We start from the raw sequence: 17,241 nt of genomic DNA, 5'->3' as shown, positions 1-17,241 counted from the left end.
TACCAATCTGTCACACCCCCAAAATCCACCATGCGGAGTACCACCGCTTGGAGGCGTGACGTGACCAGGATCGAGCCACCAATCATATTGAACAACGTATTTAAGTAAATAAAACCAACCACAATACCATTGGTGACCAAAAGCCAGTTAACCAAGTTTTAAATAAAACAGCGGAAGCATAATACGTGATACCAAAATATAAGTTCATAGTCCATAAGTTTAAAATCCAAAACGTAGATTTAATAAGTTCATAAGGATTAAGTGTTTATTACGGAACATGACAGTCCGTATCCCACAACGACTCCTTCCTCGTGCAAGCTCCAAGCATTTAACGACCTGTAAGGCATGTAACAACGAGTCAACAACAAAGTTGAGTGAGTTCACGTTTAGTTGTTTAGTTTTAAGTTGTTTTCCGAAAACGTGGTTTGTCTTTCGTTGGCGTAATTGCCGTGGGGGTTACCCCGTAGTTGAAAGAAAGTTTAACCAGTTCATTCTTTATTACCCATACCCTGTTCATGATTAGTGGGGGCTTCCCCATGTGAACTACTAGACCGTATGATATCGACTACTACGCAAGTAAGTTGTGCCCTACATCAGTGTCTATCATCACTGATGGTTTGCCATAGTCCATTAGTACACGCCCGTCCGACTGGCACGGTGTGAGGTTTGTTAATCCTAATAGCGCTATTAACTAATGACCCGCTCGCCATTGGCCTCGGCGATTAAGTCGATATAAAATGAGGGACTTATGATAGAGTTTTGCCTAGTAAGTTTAAGGTTGTTGTCCTACACAAGGAGGACGAACGTACGTAGTTCTCCTACAGAGAATACGCAGGATTAATACTGGCATCCTACCCGAGGAGGATGGCTGTACATATCCTACCTAAGTAAGATATGTAGATTCCGTTTTAATTCTTTAACCCATTCCCAAACCACCGGGAATCCCATGCCTTAGATAGTGTGTGAACTCACCTTGGTTTGCTCGGTTAGATTCTCAAATATAGCTAACAGTCGAGGTCGGTCAATCACGTCCTAATAAAATTACCAGTTAGTCATTTAGTGGCTTTCAAATAGAACACAAAGTTCCTACACGTATCTATCACACAACATGCATCGTTTTAACGGTTTATGCCCATCTAAGTTTCCCATCCATTCCCCACTCAAAATCAAACATACGATAATGCACGTAACATATATAACATGTTAGATCATTCACGGATAGCATACTCGACATTTAGACACGCAAGTCACAACTTATCTCAATTCAGCATTTATATTCAAAACCGGCTGTTTTCGGACATTTTAATAAAATAGTTAAATTATTCCAAAAATTCCCAAATTTTTACAGGATGTCTTAAACGTTCCATATTTTATTATGTAAAAATATCAAGGTCCGGTTCACTACCAATATTTTATAAAAAATCATATTCCGGACTGAACTCAGATTTATGCATTTCTGACCATAGTCCACGGAACAATTTATTAAAAATTCATCGAGTGTCCGATTTACGAAATTCCGGTGGGGTAATTACAGATACATCAGTTGTCATCTACTGTACAGATTTCATGGTCCGATTCATCACAAAACTCAGGTTATGACTGAAAGTATGACACCCATTTATTGATGTCAAAATTCAGCTTAAGTTGCTGTTACAAATTAATACTTTAAAAATAATAAACGATGTCCAAAAATTACGATTCCGGTGCCATTAGAACCGTATTTCATAATAACATATTTTAGAGTCAAAATATCAGTTTTTCGTAGCGTTTATGACCTGTTTACAGCCAACTGAAGTTGGCTGTAAAGTATGGACAGATTGCTGTTTTTGGTCTCTAGCTTACTAGTTTGTGTTCGGTTGATCCCGTTAATTATGTTTAGTGACCACACAACATCACACATCAATAATAATCAGCAAAACATCAAATAATCCACCAATAATCATAATCACACAAGATCTACATGATTTAACCATATATTTTCTCTTTATCCACTCTTTACCCTTTATGTTCAAGACTTAATGTAAGTTCTTTAGAGTTTCTTAAGTCTTGACCATTTAATCAACTATTAACCACCAAATACATGAACAAGATGAAGATTTGAAGCACTTACTACTAGCACAAGGCTAGGGGAGAAACAGGGCGTAAAAGTGGTGGTTAATAGCAAACGAAGAAGGTCCTTGCTCTTCCGAGTACACCAAGCTTACTTGTTCGGTCTCTAGCACCTTTGGATGAGTGTAGAATGTTTGAAAGAAGCTTGAAGGTGGTGGTATGGTGGTGTGGTGATGGCTGCCGAACCAAAGAGAGGAGAGGGTGAGGGTTTGGTTGAAGTTGTGATGTTCGTGAATGAATGGTTAATGTTCTCATGGTTCACACTTATATCCATCTTCTCATGAAATCCTTTGTGTAATATGTTCATCATGGGGGGACAATATCTATTAAAATAATGAAATAAAATCCAAGTGTGTAAGGGCCATAATGGCCGTAGACTAGGTGGGGGGGGGTATGTAGGCTAGGTTATAACCAAGTTAAGATAATTAGTTAGAATCTAATGATTTAGTTAGTGGTTTTAGTTATGAGATATTTGTATAGGGTGTTATGATGTTCGGGGATCATAACTAGCTCAGAAATAAATAATCAATGTATTTGACAAATATTTGGTGTCCCGGGTAATGTCCGGTTGTTCGGTTTGACACTGTTCCGTTAAAGCGCTTAATTAATTCGTAAAGCGTCCTATATATATATTTTTGTAACGTTTATAATTTTCAACACTCCGGAAAATATAACGGACTATTTAGTGACCTTTCTGTATACTATGAGTATGTTACCATGTATATGTAAGTATAACACAGATATCAGAAAGTAGTTAAATGATTCAGCACAATCATCAAGCACCTTAAATTTTCATTAATAAATTGTACGGAATACATGGAATTTTGAGGGTTGTCACAGAAGTACTGACCTAGTCCCCGAATAATACTTTCTGCAAATGCTTGAAACATAGCATCGCCCTCAACAAGTTGATGAAAGAATAAAATTGATAGTCGCTGCTGTTGTAACTAAAAGATCCTCTAAAGGGGACACACCAGAAAGTTGAAGCCGTCATCTCTCTGCGTATACGGAAGTATCGACCTGAGCTCTCACGGCCCTCGCATTTAACCCCTTACAGATATCATCTGTGGTATACTCACCTGTAAGACTGAATATCTGGGATTCTGGATACGGGAGTATATTCAAGAGGTGGGAGACATGAATGAGCTAAGTTCATAAAATATCTAAATCGTATCCTGAATAGATTAAACTTTGTGTGAGAATTTAAGATGGATCAGTATATCGACAATCGAGGTGAATTGTTTAAATCTGAATATGAAATGAAGCTTAACGGTACTAGTAATTTGTCTGAGAAGCTGATATGATTCCCTGGCACGCTCACAAAAAATAAGTTTGTATATAGTTTACTTTGTTTACTTTCTGCATTTTAAGTTTTTCTGCATTTTAAGTTTTCTGTATTTCATTTCTTAGTTTAGAATTAATTATAAAATTCAAAAAGATTTTATTTCTGCTTTATTTTTGACAAACCAAAGTGGAGAGTTGATTGTTGGATTCTCGAAGATTGAAGCAGATGCAGGAAAGTTCTGAGCTGAAGAATGAGGAGAGCTTACTTTGTTGGAGTTGAGATGGTTTCAAAGTCGAAACAAGTTCATTAATTTGATACTTGTTATTTTCAGGAAACGATGAAAATTGTTGCTTTTAAAATTAGTTTGATTCGTCAAAAGATCAACCAAGGTCTTTAAGTTGGACTTGGTAGATTATTTGAGTAATCATGGTCATTAATTTGGACCTGTGTACTTGAGTGGATTTCTAAAGCTGATTGAGTTTGTGTTTTTGTGAAAAGATAAGTTTGTAATGTTATTGGTTGAGTCACAGGTTTTGGACTTCATTATTCCCAAGGAAGCTAACTGTCAAAGCTTGAACCAGATCAAGACCTCAGATTCTAGCATATTGAGAGGGGAAGTCTGTGAAAGGGGGAGTCTGGATCAATAGTCAAAGGGAAGATGGAAGTTAGAGCCAGGATGTGATCCTGAACCTATGAAAATAGAGTGCTTATGATGGAAAGACAGAGATTGGAGAAAAGACCAAGACTGAAAACTCGGAGCTGAAGACTTCATCAACATCCAAGGGGGAGTCTGTTGATGCATGGAATGTCTGTTGACTACGTCTGCATTAAGTCTTTGGTCAAGATAGGTCAACATAGGAGCTTGAAAGTAAAAATTAGGTTTTATGTTGTAGTTTCGCTTACTTTTACATGTGTAGAAGTAGTTCCGCTTATTTGTCAAGATAAGGTTTCGCTTATTTGGTTTCTTGGGTGTTTCGCTTATCTGTCATGTCATTGGAGCGAAACTACTCACACTATATATAGACATTATAAGCGAAACCTGATCAGTCATTCGTATACGTTGGAGCGGAACTAGGTCATACGTTTTGTAACGAAACTCTGTCAAATTTGAATCAGAAAGCGTATAAAGAGAAGAGATTGAAACGGATAAGCTGTATTACTTCATTTACGTTGATTCCGCCTTCGTATGTGAAGATGAACGTTCTCAACTGACTGTTTAGGGTCGGAACACTATCCAACAAATACGTTCATTAACATTGATCACGCCGCTCGGTAGTAAGTAGTGGTACCATAGGACTTGACAACTCCCATTCCTGAAATCCTAGGTTTGTTTGGACGTAGGGAATGACTGAATCCGAAAACATTTTTGATAACCTTTGATTTGTTCTAGGGTTTATCCTACAGTCTCAAGGCTTGAATGTATACGTTTAACATTACCACATAAGTGTTTGTATCAGTAAAGCAAGGATTTTTGCAAAACATATCTTTGACTTAAATTATGATTTATATCAAATACATTGTTTCGTACATTTTACTTATGATTTAAGTTGATATTTTCACTTGTCAAACATAACATTTGATTATGCATGAACATTTTAACATTTGTTTTTAAACACTACATTTGGTGGTTCGTTTGGGTAAGTGATTTAAATAACGAGGCGTGTGTAATATGATAAAAGCATGGTGGATACGCCGCTGGTATTTCCTATATATAAGTGCTTTTACGATATTACATATCGTAGTGTTATTTGAACCATTTCAATTTAGACATATTACATTTTACATAAATAACATATCTTCTCAAAAACATTATTTTACAAACAACTTATTTTATACAAACTCATTTTTACTTGGTTACTTATTTAACTATACTTCTTTCTTTTATATATCATCTGATTTTCTTATCACTTTTTATATGGTTTACAAAAGAAAACATTTTTCTAAGATTCATGACTAACTTTTATAAAACAATTCTTTCAATTTCAAGTCATGAATCCTAAATCAATAAACCTATGGATCTCACAGTCATTTTTATGCTGACGTACCTATTTTCACATGTGTTTTCAGGAGCTAATGCATAGGATTGTTCAAGATACACTTAGGCGGACCTGTGCCTTAGTGACATAAAAAGAAGATAGATTAGTTTAAATTATGTTATGTGCTCTTTGTTTCTTCTGTTCTATGACAATGTAATCCATTTGTTTATAAATAAAACTAAACTTTAAACACCATGGTTGTGAAACAATAATTCTGTGGCTCGACTCCCCGACGTTTCCACCACGGTTTGTTGTTTTATGCGGCCGGGGTGTGACAGAAGAGTTGGTATCAGAGCCAATGGTTATAGGGAATTAGGTTATTAGTAATGCTTTGACCTAGACTATAACTTTTCTAGGACCCTAACACAAGTTATCTTGTGTTTAGATCTTAAAACATGCACTTCACCTATCCTTAGGTGATTACCATAATAAGAACACAATTTTCCAAAATGATTTTTGAAAATCAGTCATCTATTCGTAGATGATTTATTATAAGGTTTTGAACCCTCCAATCTTCTAAATCGATTTTGAAAATCAATCATCCAATCTTGAATGATTCTTTTGGCTTAATGCCTTATAAGTTTTTAAAATCTCGTCAAAGTTTTGGGTCTAAATAATGTGAAAACGTGCAATCTGAAAGGGTGGATGCCTGTATCTCGAGCTTTCTGTCTAGGCTAGAGTGTTCGTACAAATCCACATAATCGGACCAATCACTCTTACCTGGGAACTCTTGGGGTGAGTGTCTACTTATAGGCTAAAGCATGTCTTCGCGATATTTTATTTTTGACCCATTTACTTTGATTAGTCACTGTGTGTCATTTGTTTGCTTTGTGGTACGGATGAATGACCACCATCTTTGCCTTTTGTCGATATTTGTATCATTTCATTTCCATCTAATCATCTCACTCGTTTTCTCTCATGTTTCCTCTTTTAGAATGCCTCCTCGACGCGAATATCAGTTACCTAATGCCGAAATGGCAGCAATCATTGTGCAGAAAATGGCTCCTGACTCCCAAACATCATTGCTCAAGTTAACCAAGCCACTAATAACCATAATGCTCCATGCAACTTTAAAAGTTTCAATTCGGCTAAACCGCTCAAGTTTAGTGGTTTCGAGGGAGAAACTGGGCTCCTACAGTGGTTTGAAAGCATTGAGAGCACTTTTCGTCAAGTTCAGTGTCTTGATAATCGCAAGGTCGAGTTTGCTTCTAATGTGTTTCAAAAGAGGGCTCTTACTTGGTGGAATGGAGTCATGAGGGATCGTGGTGCTAGTGTCTCTTTGGGTCAAACATGGGAAGAGCTTAGGGCTCTTATGATGAGGGAATTTTGTCCTCGTCATGAACAGAGGGCGTTGGAAAGAGAGTTTGATGACCTGAAGCAGGATAGTGGTGAACATTGGGCTCATACCGACAGATACGAGGAGCTGAGTTTGTTATGTCCTACAATGGTTACCCCACTTGAGAAAGCCATTGAAAGGTATGCCGATGGTCTGCCTGACCCAGTGCAAGATATCGTCACTGGTAGCAACCCTACCACAGTTCGTCAGGTAATCCAGTTAGCTGCGACTTTGACTGAGTCGCAGATCAGAAAGGGGAAGCTACAAAGGAAAGTTGACAAGGATAAGAAACAGTCGTCTAATAAGGGTGAGTGTAAGAGGGGCAAGAAAGTTGGGCCTTCGAAGAGGTCTAGGAAGCGCAAGGCTTCCTAAAACTTCGCCGTTACAGCGCAGGCCAACCAAGCTGCTCCAAATCAGCCTGCGCAACCACTTGCCAAGAAACCATACCTTGGCAATGCACCTTTGTGCAACAAGTGTAATGGTCATCATCAGCCGCATATTTAGTGTCGTTATTGTACCAATTGTGGAAGATCTGGTCATCTTGTCGCCACATGTCGTCTTCCTGCTAATCAGAATCAAGCAGCTCAAAACCCTGCTCAGCAAGCTGCTCAACCGCCTGCTCAACAATAGGCTCAAGCTGCACGACCTCACTATCCTCCTGGTTCGTGCTACAACTGTGGGGATCTGACCCACTACAGGAATCAGTGTCCGAGGTTAGTTAATGCGAATCAGGCTCAGGCTCATGGATGAGTCTTCAACATGAACACAAACAAGGCGTGAGCAGACAACGAGGTGTTGAACGGTACGTTCTTTGGTTCTTTGTTAATAATCAGCCTGCATCTATTCTTTTTGATTCGGGTGCCGATAAGAGTGTTGTGTCTTTATCTTTCGAGCCTTTGCTTTGCGTGTCTAGAACAAAACTTGGAAAACCCTTAACAGTAGAGGTAGCTAGTGGTGAACCCGTTGTTCTCGATTATGTTCTTCGAAATTGCCAGTTGAAATTTAATGACCATCTTTTCCCTATAAACCTCATGCCTATGCAACTTGGAAGTTTCGACGTTATAGTGGGAATGGATTGGTTAGCCAACTATCACGCAGAGGTAGTTTGTTTTTAGAAGATTGTTTGTGTGCCTCTTTCGACAGGTGAGATCTTAGAGGTTCGTGGTGAGAAACCTGCTAGTAGCCTCAAACTCATGTCTTGTACTCAAGCTCAGAAGTATCTGCGAAAGAACTATGTGGCCTTTTTGGAACATGTTGTAGCGGATAAAGGAACAGGTAAGTCTATTCAAGATATCCCTGTAGTTCAGGATTATCCTGAAGTGTTTCCTGAAGAATTACCTGGTTTACCCCCAGCATGCCAAGTCGAGTTTCGTATTAATCTTATACCTGGTGCACTTCCTATCGCTAGATCTCCGTATCGTCTTGCACCGTCTGAAATGCAAGAGTTATCTAAGCAGCTCCTGGAGCTTTCTGATAAAGGTTTTATCCGTCCTAGCTTTTCACCTTGGGGTGCTCCAGTTCTTTTTGTCAAGAAGAAAGATGGCTCTTTCAGGATGTGCATTGATTATCGTGAGCTTAACAAGCTTACCATCAAGAATCGATATCCCCTTCCTCGCATTGATGATCTCTTTGATCAGTTACAGGGTGCTACTTGTTTTTCAAAGATTAATCTACGTTCTAGGTATCATCAACTTCGTGTGCTTTAAGAAGATATTCCCAAGACTGCTTTCCGTACTCGATATGGGCATTATGAGTTCACAGTTATGCCTTTCGGTTTGGCTAATGCTCCTGCTGTTTTCATGGACTTAATGAATAGGGTCTGCAAGCCTTCTTTAGACAAGTTCATAATCGTTTTCATTGACGACATCTTGATTTATTCCAAGACTTAAGCTTATCATGAGCAACATCTTCGTCTTACTCTGGACCTCCTGAAGAAAGAACAACTTTTCGCCAAATTCTCCAAGTGTGAATTTTGGCTTAAGGAAGTTCAATTTTTTGGACATATCGTCAACGAACAAGGTATTCACGCAGATCCCTCCAAGATCGGTGCGATTAAGGATCGGGATACGCCTACTACACCCACCGAAGTTCGTTCTTTTCTTGGTCTCGCAGGTTATTACCGCCGCTTCATTGGAAACTTCTCGAAGATTGCAGTTCCTCCCACTGCACTAACTCAGAAGAATAAACCCTTTGAATGGGGATCTAAACAGGAAGAAGCTTTTCAGACCTTGAAACAGAAACTCTGCGATGCACCTATTCTATCTTTACCTGAGGGCAATGATGATTTTATCGTATACTGTGATGCATCCAAATAAGGTCTTGGATGTGTTCTCATGCAAAGGAAAAAAGTCATAGCTTACGTATCGAGAAAGTTGAAGGTTCACGAGAAGAACTACACGACTCATGATCTTGAGTTAGGTGCAGTTGTATTCGCTCTCAAAATCTGGAGACACTACCTGTATGGTACTAAATGTGTGGTTTTCACTGACCACAAAAGTCTTCAGCATATCTTCAATCAGAAAGAACTTAACATGAGGCAACGACGTTGGGTTAAGCTTCCAAACGACTATGACTGCGAAATTCGCTACCATCCTGGTAAGGCAAATGTTGTGGCTGATGCATTGAGTCGTAAAGAGCATGTTAAGCTTCATTGTGTTTGAGTTCGATCTGATACTCAAACTCGCATTTCTCATGCTGAACATACTTGTGTTTCACAAGATTTGATGGGTAAGGAATTACCATTTCATATTAAGCCTGGTCTCGAGCTAAAAGACAATGGATTGTATTATTTCATGGACCATTTGTGGGTCCCAAGTCAAGACAATCTTTGCACCTTGCTTATGGATGAAGCTCATAAGTCTCGTTATTCTATTCATCCTGGTGCAGATAAAATGTATAAGGATCTTCGTACTCAGTTTTGGTGGCCTGGTATGAAGAAAGACATTGCCTTGTACGTGTCCAAATGCCTTACTTGTCTTAAGGTTAAGGCTGAACATCAACATCCCTCTGGATTGTTGGAGCAACCAGAGATCCCAGTTTGGAAATGGGAAAACATTGCTATGGATCTTATTACCAAACTTCCGCGCACTAAAAGAGGTCATGATGCTATTTGGGTAGTCGTTGATCGTCTAACCAAGTCAGCGCATTTCTTGCCAATCCGTGAGGATCTATCTGCCGACAAGCTGGCTAAAATCTATGTGGATGAGATTGTATCCCGTCATGGTGTTCCTTTGAACATTATTTCTGACAGAGATGCTCAATTCTCGTCTCGTTTATGGAGAACCCTGCAATCTGCTATGGGGACCCAACTTAATTTAAGCACAGCTTATCATCCGCAATCAGATGGTCAATCTGAAAGAACAATCCAGACTTTGGAGGATATGCTTAGAGCTTGTGTGATCGATTTTGGTGGTAGTTGGGATTCTTATCTTCCGTTGATTGAATTCTCCTATAACAATAGTTATCACTCCAGCATCAACATGGCTCCTTTCGAAGCTGTCTATGGTCGAAAATGTTGTTCACCAGTCTGCTGAAATGAGATCGGTGAAGCTCAGCTTACTAGACCTGAGCTCATTCTAGAGACTACAGATAAGGTTAAGAAAGTTCACGATAACCTTCAGACAGCTCGAAGCCGTCAAAAGAGTTACGCGGATCGACGACGCATGCCTCTAGAATTTCAAGTCGGTGACCACGTTTTACTTAATGTTTCACCTTGGAAAGGTGTGATCATATTTGGAAAGACAGGAAAACTTGCACCTAGACATGTTGGACCATTCAAGATCGTCGAAAGAATCGGAAAGGTAGCCTACAGACTTGAGTTACCTCCTGAACTTGGAAATGTTCATCCAAATTTCCACGTATCCAATCTCAAAAAGTGTTTAGCTGATGAGAACCTCCACATACCACTTGGTGAAATTCGTGTTGATGACACAATGCATTTCGTTGAGAAGCATGTGGAAATCATGGATCATGAAGTCAAATGGCTCAGACGCAAGCGCATTCCACTTGTCAAAGTTCGCTGGGAATCTAAACGTGGACCAGAATTTACTTGGGCACGTGAAGAACAAATGAAGGCGAAATATCCACATCTATTCTCACAAGTTTCCTCTAAATAAATTTCGGGACGAAATTTCCACAACTAGGGGAGACTGTGACATCCGTGCTTGTTGTCACACCCCCAAAATCCACCTGCGGAGTATCACCGCTTGGGAGCGTGACTGACCAGGATCAAGCCACCAATCATATCGAACATGCAATTAATATCAAGTATAATAATTGTAAACCAATCATTCAATACGATAGGTGTTCAAAACATAATCATAGTTTCAAAGTATAGCGGAAGCATAAGTATGAAAACCCAATGTGTAACATAAGTTCAAATGTTTAAATGTTCTAGACATGGCATCCACGATCCATGCTCCACAACGACCTGCTCCTCCCTGTGCAAGCTCCATGTATCTAACGACCTGCAAGGCATGTAACAGAGGATCAACAACTAGTTGAGCGAGTTCACAGTTAACAGTTCAGTAATAGTATAGTGTGAGTAGTAGTATGTTCGTTCATTATGTCATGTATCGTATTAGTTTCCATCGCGGCCTCCCAGGCAGGTATGCGAAGATATTAGGGGATGTTCATCCCGTGTATTCTAGACTAGGTTTATCTGTATCGCGGCCTACCAGGCAGGTGTGCGAAGATTAGTAAATTTCAGTTCGCGGCCTTCCAAAGGCAGGTGTGCGAAGTCAGTCATAATATCGCGGCCAACCCTTGGCAGGTGTGCGAAGATCAGTTCAATAAGTGTTACTAGTCTAGTCGTAGTTCTAACAGCGAAGTATATACAATAGTTCATCAAATCCCATTCCCACCCGGGAACCCCATGCCTTGGCTGTGTGAACTCACCTTGGTTTGCTCGGTATGCTAGGTTATGCACTCACAAGTAATCAGTCAAGTCCTATTGTGTGTACATGTAATAAATCAGTTTTTCGTTCGTAACAATTCTTGCACACAAATCAAATGTCACATTGTGTTTGGCAATTATTCATCATGCGGTATTTAAGTAGTCAGCCAAATCCATATAGTTTCATACTTGACAGGATAATCAGGCAGTTAACATGCTCTACCAGGTAAACACATTAAACAAGGTTACAGGCATTTCTTAACAGATGAAATCATGAGTTAACATACAATGCATGGCCTCATATTAATCATACGCAAAATAGACAGGGCCTTGCCCTTCTTAAAACTCAGACAAGTGTGGGGGGGGGGGGCTTCCCCTGTTTACAAGTCGGACAATATATCTCCTCACAAAGCTCGGATAACAGTTATGATATCAAAACTCGGTCATGTCATCACATTAATAAAGCTCAGACATGTAACACATTAATAAACTCGGACATGTTATCACATTAATAAACTCGGACCTAAGGGATCCTCTATTCACAAAGTCGGACATAAACAACAAGTGGAAAGGTCGGACCATGGGGGGTGTGGGGGTTTAAAGTCGGACATGGCAATAATGCATGAAACTCGGACATGGGGGTGTTTCATTTCAAAAGATCGGACAACCTACTCCCTTGATCAAAAGTCGGACCCCTCTCCTTTGAATAAAAGTCGGACATGCACGTTTATGTGGTTAAGAACTCGGACCAAGTCCCCCATCAAAAGAACTCGGACATGTGCTTGAGTATAAGAAAGCTCGGACCCGTTTGTTTCTTGTATAACTCGGACATATCAAACCAAAGGTCGGACTCATGCTTTGTTTATAAAAATTCGGACCTCAACATTCATTAAAACTCGGACTATATGCTCTTAAATAAAAGTCGGGCATCTTGTGATCATAAAGGTTGGACCTAGTGTGTTACTTATAAAAGTTCGGACATTGTTCACATCTAAAGGTCGGATATGTTGGGTTAGTTAAAAGCTCGGACTCCCTTATAATATCACAAAGCTCGGAAAAACATAAACATGAAATATCCAATTTCCATTGACACAATTTCAACAGTTACGTTTCCTTCATTCATCAGTTACGTTCATTGTTCCAAAACCCTAATTTCATACACTTCTAACATACCATGAATCTCGATCATCAAGCAATCGATTGTACAACTAATCAACAACATTATCACAATAGACAGAATCAAATCAACAACTACAGAACTAGCATGAGAAGAACTAGGGTTTACAAGAATCACAAGAATCAAGGATTAATAACAATCAAACAATCACTTACTAACAACCAACAATGATTAAGCAATTACCTTGATTGATTCCAATGGATTGAAAGATCAAACTTGATGCCAAAGACTTGTGAAACCAAGAATAATGAGAAGATGGTTGTAGAGAGGATTAGAGGAGGTGAAAGTACGTGTTTTGATTCTTTGCCAATGATTAGTGAATGATTAGGGAAGGGGATTAGGGTTATGAGTTGTTAAAGTTTCACTATCAACCCTAAGCACCCTTAAGTATTATTTATTACAGTTTCAACACCACATTCCATTATTTGTCAAATCTTTCACAAGTAACACATAACCATGCACAACCACAAAACACTATATTGTATCAAAACGTATACAGTTTCATAGCAAACCAATTGTGCAAGCAAACAATTAAACAATCAATAAACGTGCAATAAATGCGTAATAGAAATCTTGGAAATTCGAGTTGTCACATTATCCCCAACTTAAAAGAAATTTCGTCCCGAAATTTGGTACGCACTCACTGAGGAAGCTAGGTAAGCTGTATTGTTCACTGATTTTCCTGGGGTGTCACATCATCCCCCCGTTGATTTGGAATTTCGTCCCGAAATTCCGCAGTAGTAGCTTCAGTCTCAGTAGTGGTTGCACGGTTTTCGAATAACTGGGGGTACTTTTCTTTCATTTGGTCTTCGCGTTCCCAGGTGTACTCTGGGCCACGTCGGGAGTTCCAACGAACTCGAACAAGAGGGATTCTCTTGTGTTTGAGGACCTTAACATCCCGGTCCGTGATTTCAACTGGTTCCTCGACGAACTGCAACCGCTCATCGATAGTGAGTTCCTTAAAAGGAACTATGAGGGTCTCATCTGACAGGCACTTCTTCAGATTCGACACGTGAAATACATTGTGAACTGCACCGAGTTCAGCTGGTAGGTTCAGTCTGTAGGCTACTGGGCCTATTCTTTCAGTGATTTCGAACGGTCCAACATACCGTGGATTGAGTTTGCCTCGTTTACCAAATCGAACCACACCCTTCCAGGGTGAGACTTTAAGTAAAACCCGGTCCCCGACCTGAAATTCCGACGGTTTCCTACGCTTATCCGCGTATGCTTTCTGACGGTCGCGTGCTGCCGCCATGCGTTGTCGTATCTGTGCAATCTTTTCCGTGGCGTCCACTACAATCTCTGGACCCGTGATCTGACTATCCCCCACCTCTGCCCAACAGAGAGGTGACCGGCATTTGCGTCCGTACAATGCCTCGAATGGAGCGGCTTTTATGCTGGTGTGATAACTGTTGTTGTATGAGAACTCCACTAACGGGAGATGCTTTTCCCAGCCATTGCCGAAATCAATAACACATGCCCGAAGCATGTCTTCTAGAGTTTGAATCGTGCGCTCAGACTGCCCATCCGTCTGAGGATGATATGCTGTGCTCATGTCTAGACGAGAGCCAAAAGCTTTGTGCATCGCTTGCCATAGTTCTGAAGTGAATCGTGCATCCCGATCCGAAATGATGGAGGTGGGTACCCCGTGCCTCGAAACAACTTCTTTAAGATAAACGTCTGCGAGAGTGGAGAACTTATCCGTTTCCTTAATAGCCAAGAAGTGTGCAGACTTGGTGAGTCGATCCACGATCACCCATATGGTATCATTCCCACGCTGAGATCTAGGTAGGCCTGTAACAAAATCCATGGAAATCTCTTCCCATTTCCACTGTGGTATCCTGGGTTGTTGGAGTAGGCCCGCTGGTTTCTGATACTCCACTTTGACCTTGGCACATGTCAAACACTTGCCGACGTAAGTAGCGATGTGGGCTTTCATGCTAGGCCACCAATATGTTGTTTTGATGTCGTGGTACATTTTATCCGACCCTGGATGTACCGAGTAGCGAGACTTGTGAGCTTCGTCCATTACAAGCTCTCGTAAACCGCCAAAAAGTGGGACCCAAATACGCCCCGTTACATAGTAGGCGCCGTCTTCCTTTTGTTCCATTCGTTGCCTTGAACCGCATAAGGCTTCAGCCATGACGTTTTCGGGTTTCAATGCTTCTATCTGAGCAGCTCGTATCTGTGCAGGAAGACTGGACTGAATAGTAAGCTGTAGCGCTCGCACGCGCTTAGGTAGGGTGTCTGTTAGTGCAGTTGTCTGTCGACTACATCTTAGTTCGAGTCTTAGAGAGAGAGAAAGACAAGTCGTTACGAGTTTCACTACGAGATTGACTACGGCAATATCCAAGGGGGAGATTGTTGATGCATATTTTGTCTATCGCCTTCGTCAATCCGAGTCATAGTGAAAAGCCGGGAAGAAATCAAGCGTATTATGTCATATCTAGTTAGAAATGGCAAGGTGGCAAACTTGTAATTAATGTGAATTTTCACTAAGTTGCCTTGACCATATAAATAGAAGGTTATGTCATATTTTTAGTAAGACTTTTAGAAGAGATTTAGAGAGGAGACTTGGAGAAGACTTTCTAGAGAGAGAAAGTAGAGAGAGAAAGTTGTAGATTTGTGATTCTTGTATCGTTCTTGTCAAATTCAGCAATGGAATCACATTAGTAGTACGTTATCGTGTGTTCGGTCACGTTCGTTCACGGATTCCGCACGTGAAACGTTCGTTACGCAATCGAACGGCGTCAAAACCGGTCCTACAGTGTCCTTTCGACTGAGGGCGTCGGCCACAACATTGGCCTTGCCTGGATGATACTTGATGGCGCATTCGTAGTCGTTCAGTAGTTCAACCCATCTCCGTTGACGCATGTTCAAATCCTTTTGCTTAAGAATATGCTCGAGACTCCTGTGATCGGTGTAAATCGTGCACCTGGTACCGTACAAGTAGTGCCGCCATATCTTAAGCGCGAAAACAACAGCTCCCAGCTCTAAATCGTGCGTCGTGTAGTTCCGTTCATGAATCTTGAGTTGCCGCGAAGCGTAAGCCATAACCTTATCCCGTTGCATCAATACGCAACCAAGACCCTGTATCGATGCGTCACAATAAACCACGAAGTCATCTGTGCCCTCCGGCAATGAGAGAATAGGTGCACTGCAAAGCCTATCCTTTAGGTACTGAAAAGCGGTCTCTTGTGAATCTCCCCAACGGTAGGTGACACCTTTCTGTGTCAGCATAGTAAGCGGCTGCGCGATCTTCGAAAAGTCTTTAATGAATCGTCTGTAATACCCCGCCAAACCCAAGAATTGGCGTATTTCCGTCGGTGTACGCGGTGCAGGCCAGTTCCTGATCGAATCTACCTTGGATAGATCGACATGAATCCCATCCTTGTTCACCACATGGCCTAGAAAGTGGACTTCACGAAGCCAGAAGTCGCATTTTGAAAACTTGGCGTACAGTTGTTCCTTTCGAAGAAGTTCCAAAATCAATCGTAGGTGCTGTTCGTGTTCCTCTTGACTCTTTGAGTAAATCAGAATGTCGTCGATGAAGACAATGACGAACTTGTCAAGATAGGGTTTGCACACCCTGTTCATAAGATCCATGAAAACTGCAGGCGCGTTCGTAAGCCCAAATGGCATAACAAGAAACTCGTAGTGACCGTAGCGAGTTCTGAATGCTGTCTTGGAGACGTCCTCATCCCGGACTCTCAGCTGATGATACCCTGACCTTAGATCAATCTTGGAGTAGTAACTCGACCCCTGTAACTGGTCGAATAAGTCGTCAATGCGTGGAAGAGGATAACGGTTTTTCACTGTGACCTTGTTCAGTTCACGGTAGTCGATGCACATCCTGAAGGTGCCATCCTTCTTTTTTCACGAATAGTACTGGAGCTCCCCAAGGCGAAGAGCTTGGACGAATAAAGCCCTTATCCAAGAGCTCTTGTAGTTGCTTCGAGAGTTCCTCTAGTTCAGTTGGAGCTAATCGATACGGTGCGCGAGCTATAGGTGCTGCTCCTGGGGCTAGCTCGACTTGGAATTCGACTTGACGATGAGGCGGTAGACCAGGTAAATCTTCAGGAAACACTTGAGGAAATTCGCGTACAACTGGAATATCCTCAATCCTTATCTCTTTCGCCGATGCATCTGTAACAAGTGCCAAAATAGCCGTATAACCCTTTCGTAAACATTTCTGAGCCTTCAGGAAAGAGATGATGCCAACCACTGCACCACTCTTGTCGCCTTGAACTTCGAGAGGTTCTTGACTAGAACGAGGAATACGAATGACCTTTTCCTTGCATAAAATCTCTGCGTGATGCTGGGATAACCAATCCATGCCGATGACGATGTCGAAACTACCCAGAACTATTGGAATAAGATCAATCGAGAAGGTCTGACCCGCTA

Source organism: Helianthus annuus, chromosome 3, assembly GCF_002127325.2.
Source record: "Helianthus annuus cultivar XRQ/B chromosome 3, HanXRQr2.0-SUNRISE, whole genome shotgun sequence".
Taxonomy (NCBI): domain Eukaryota; kingdom Viridiplantae; phylum Streptophyta; class Magnoliopsida; order Asterales; family Asteraceae; genus Helianthus; species Helianthus annuus.
Note: the sequence above shows the minus strand (reverse complement) of the source record.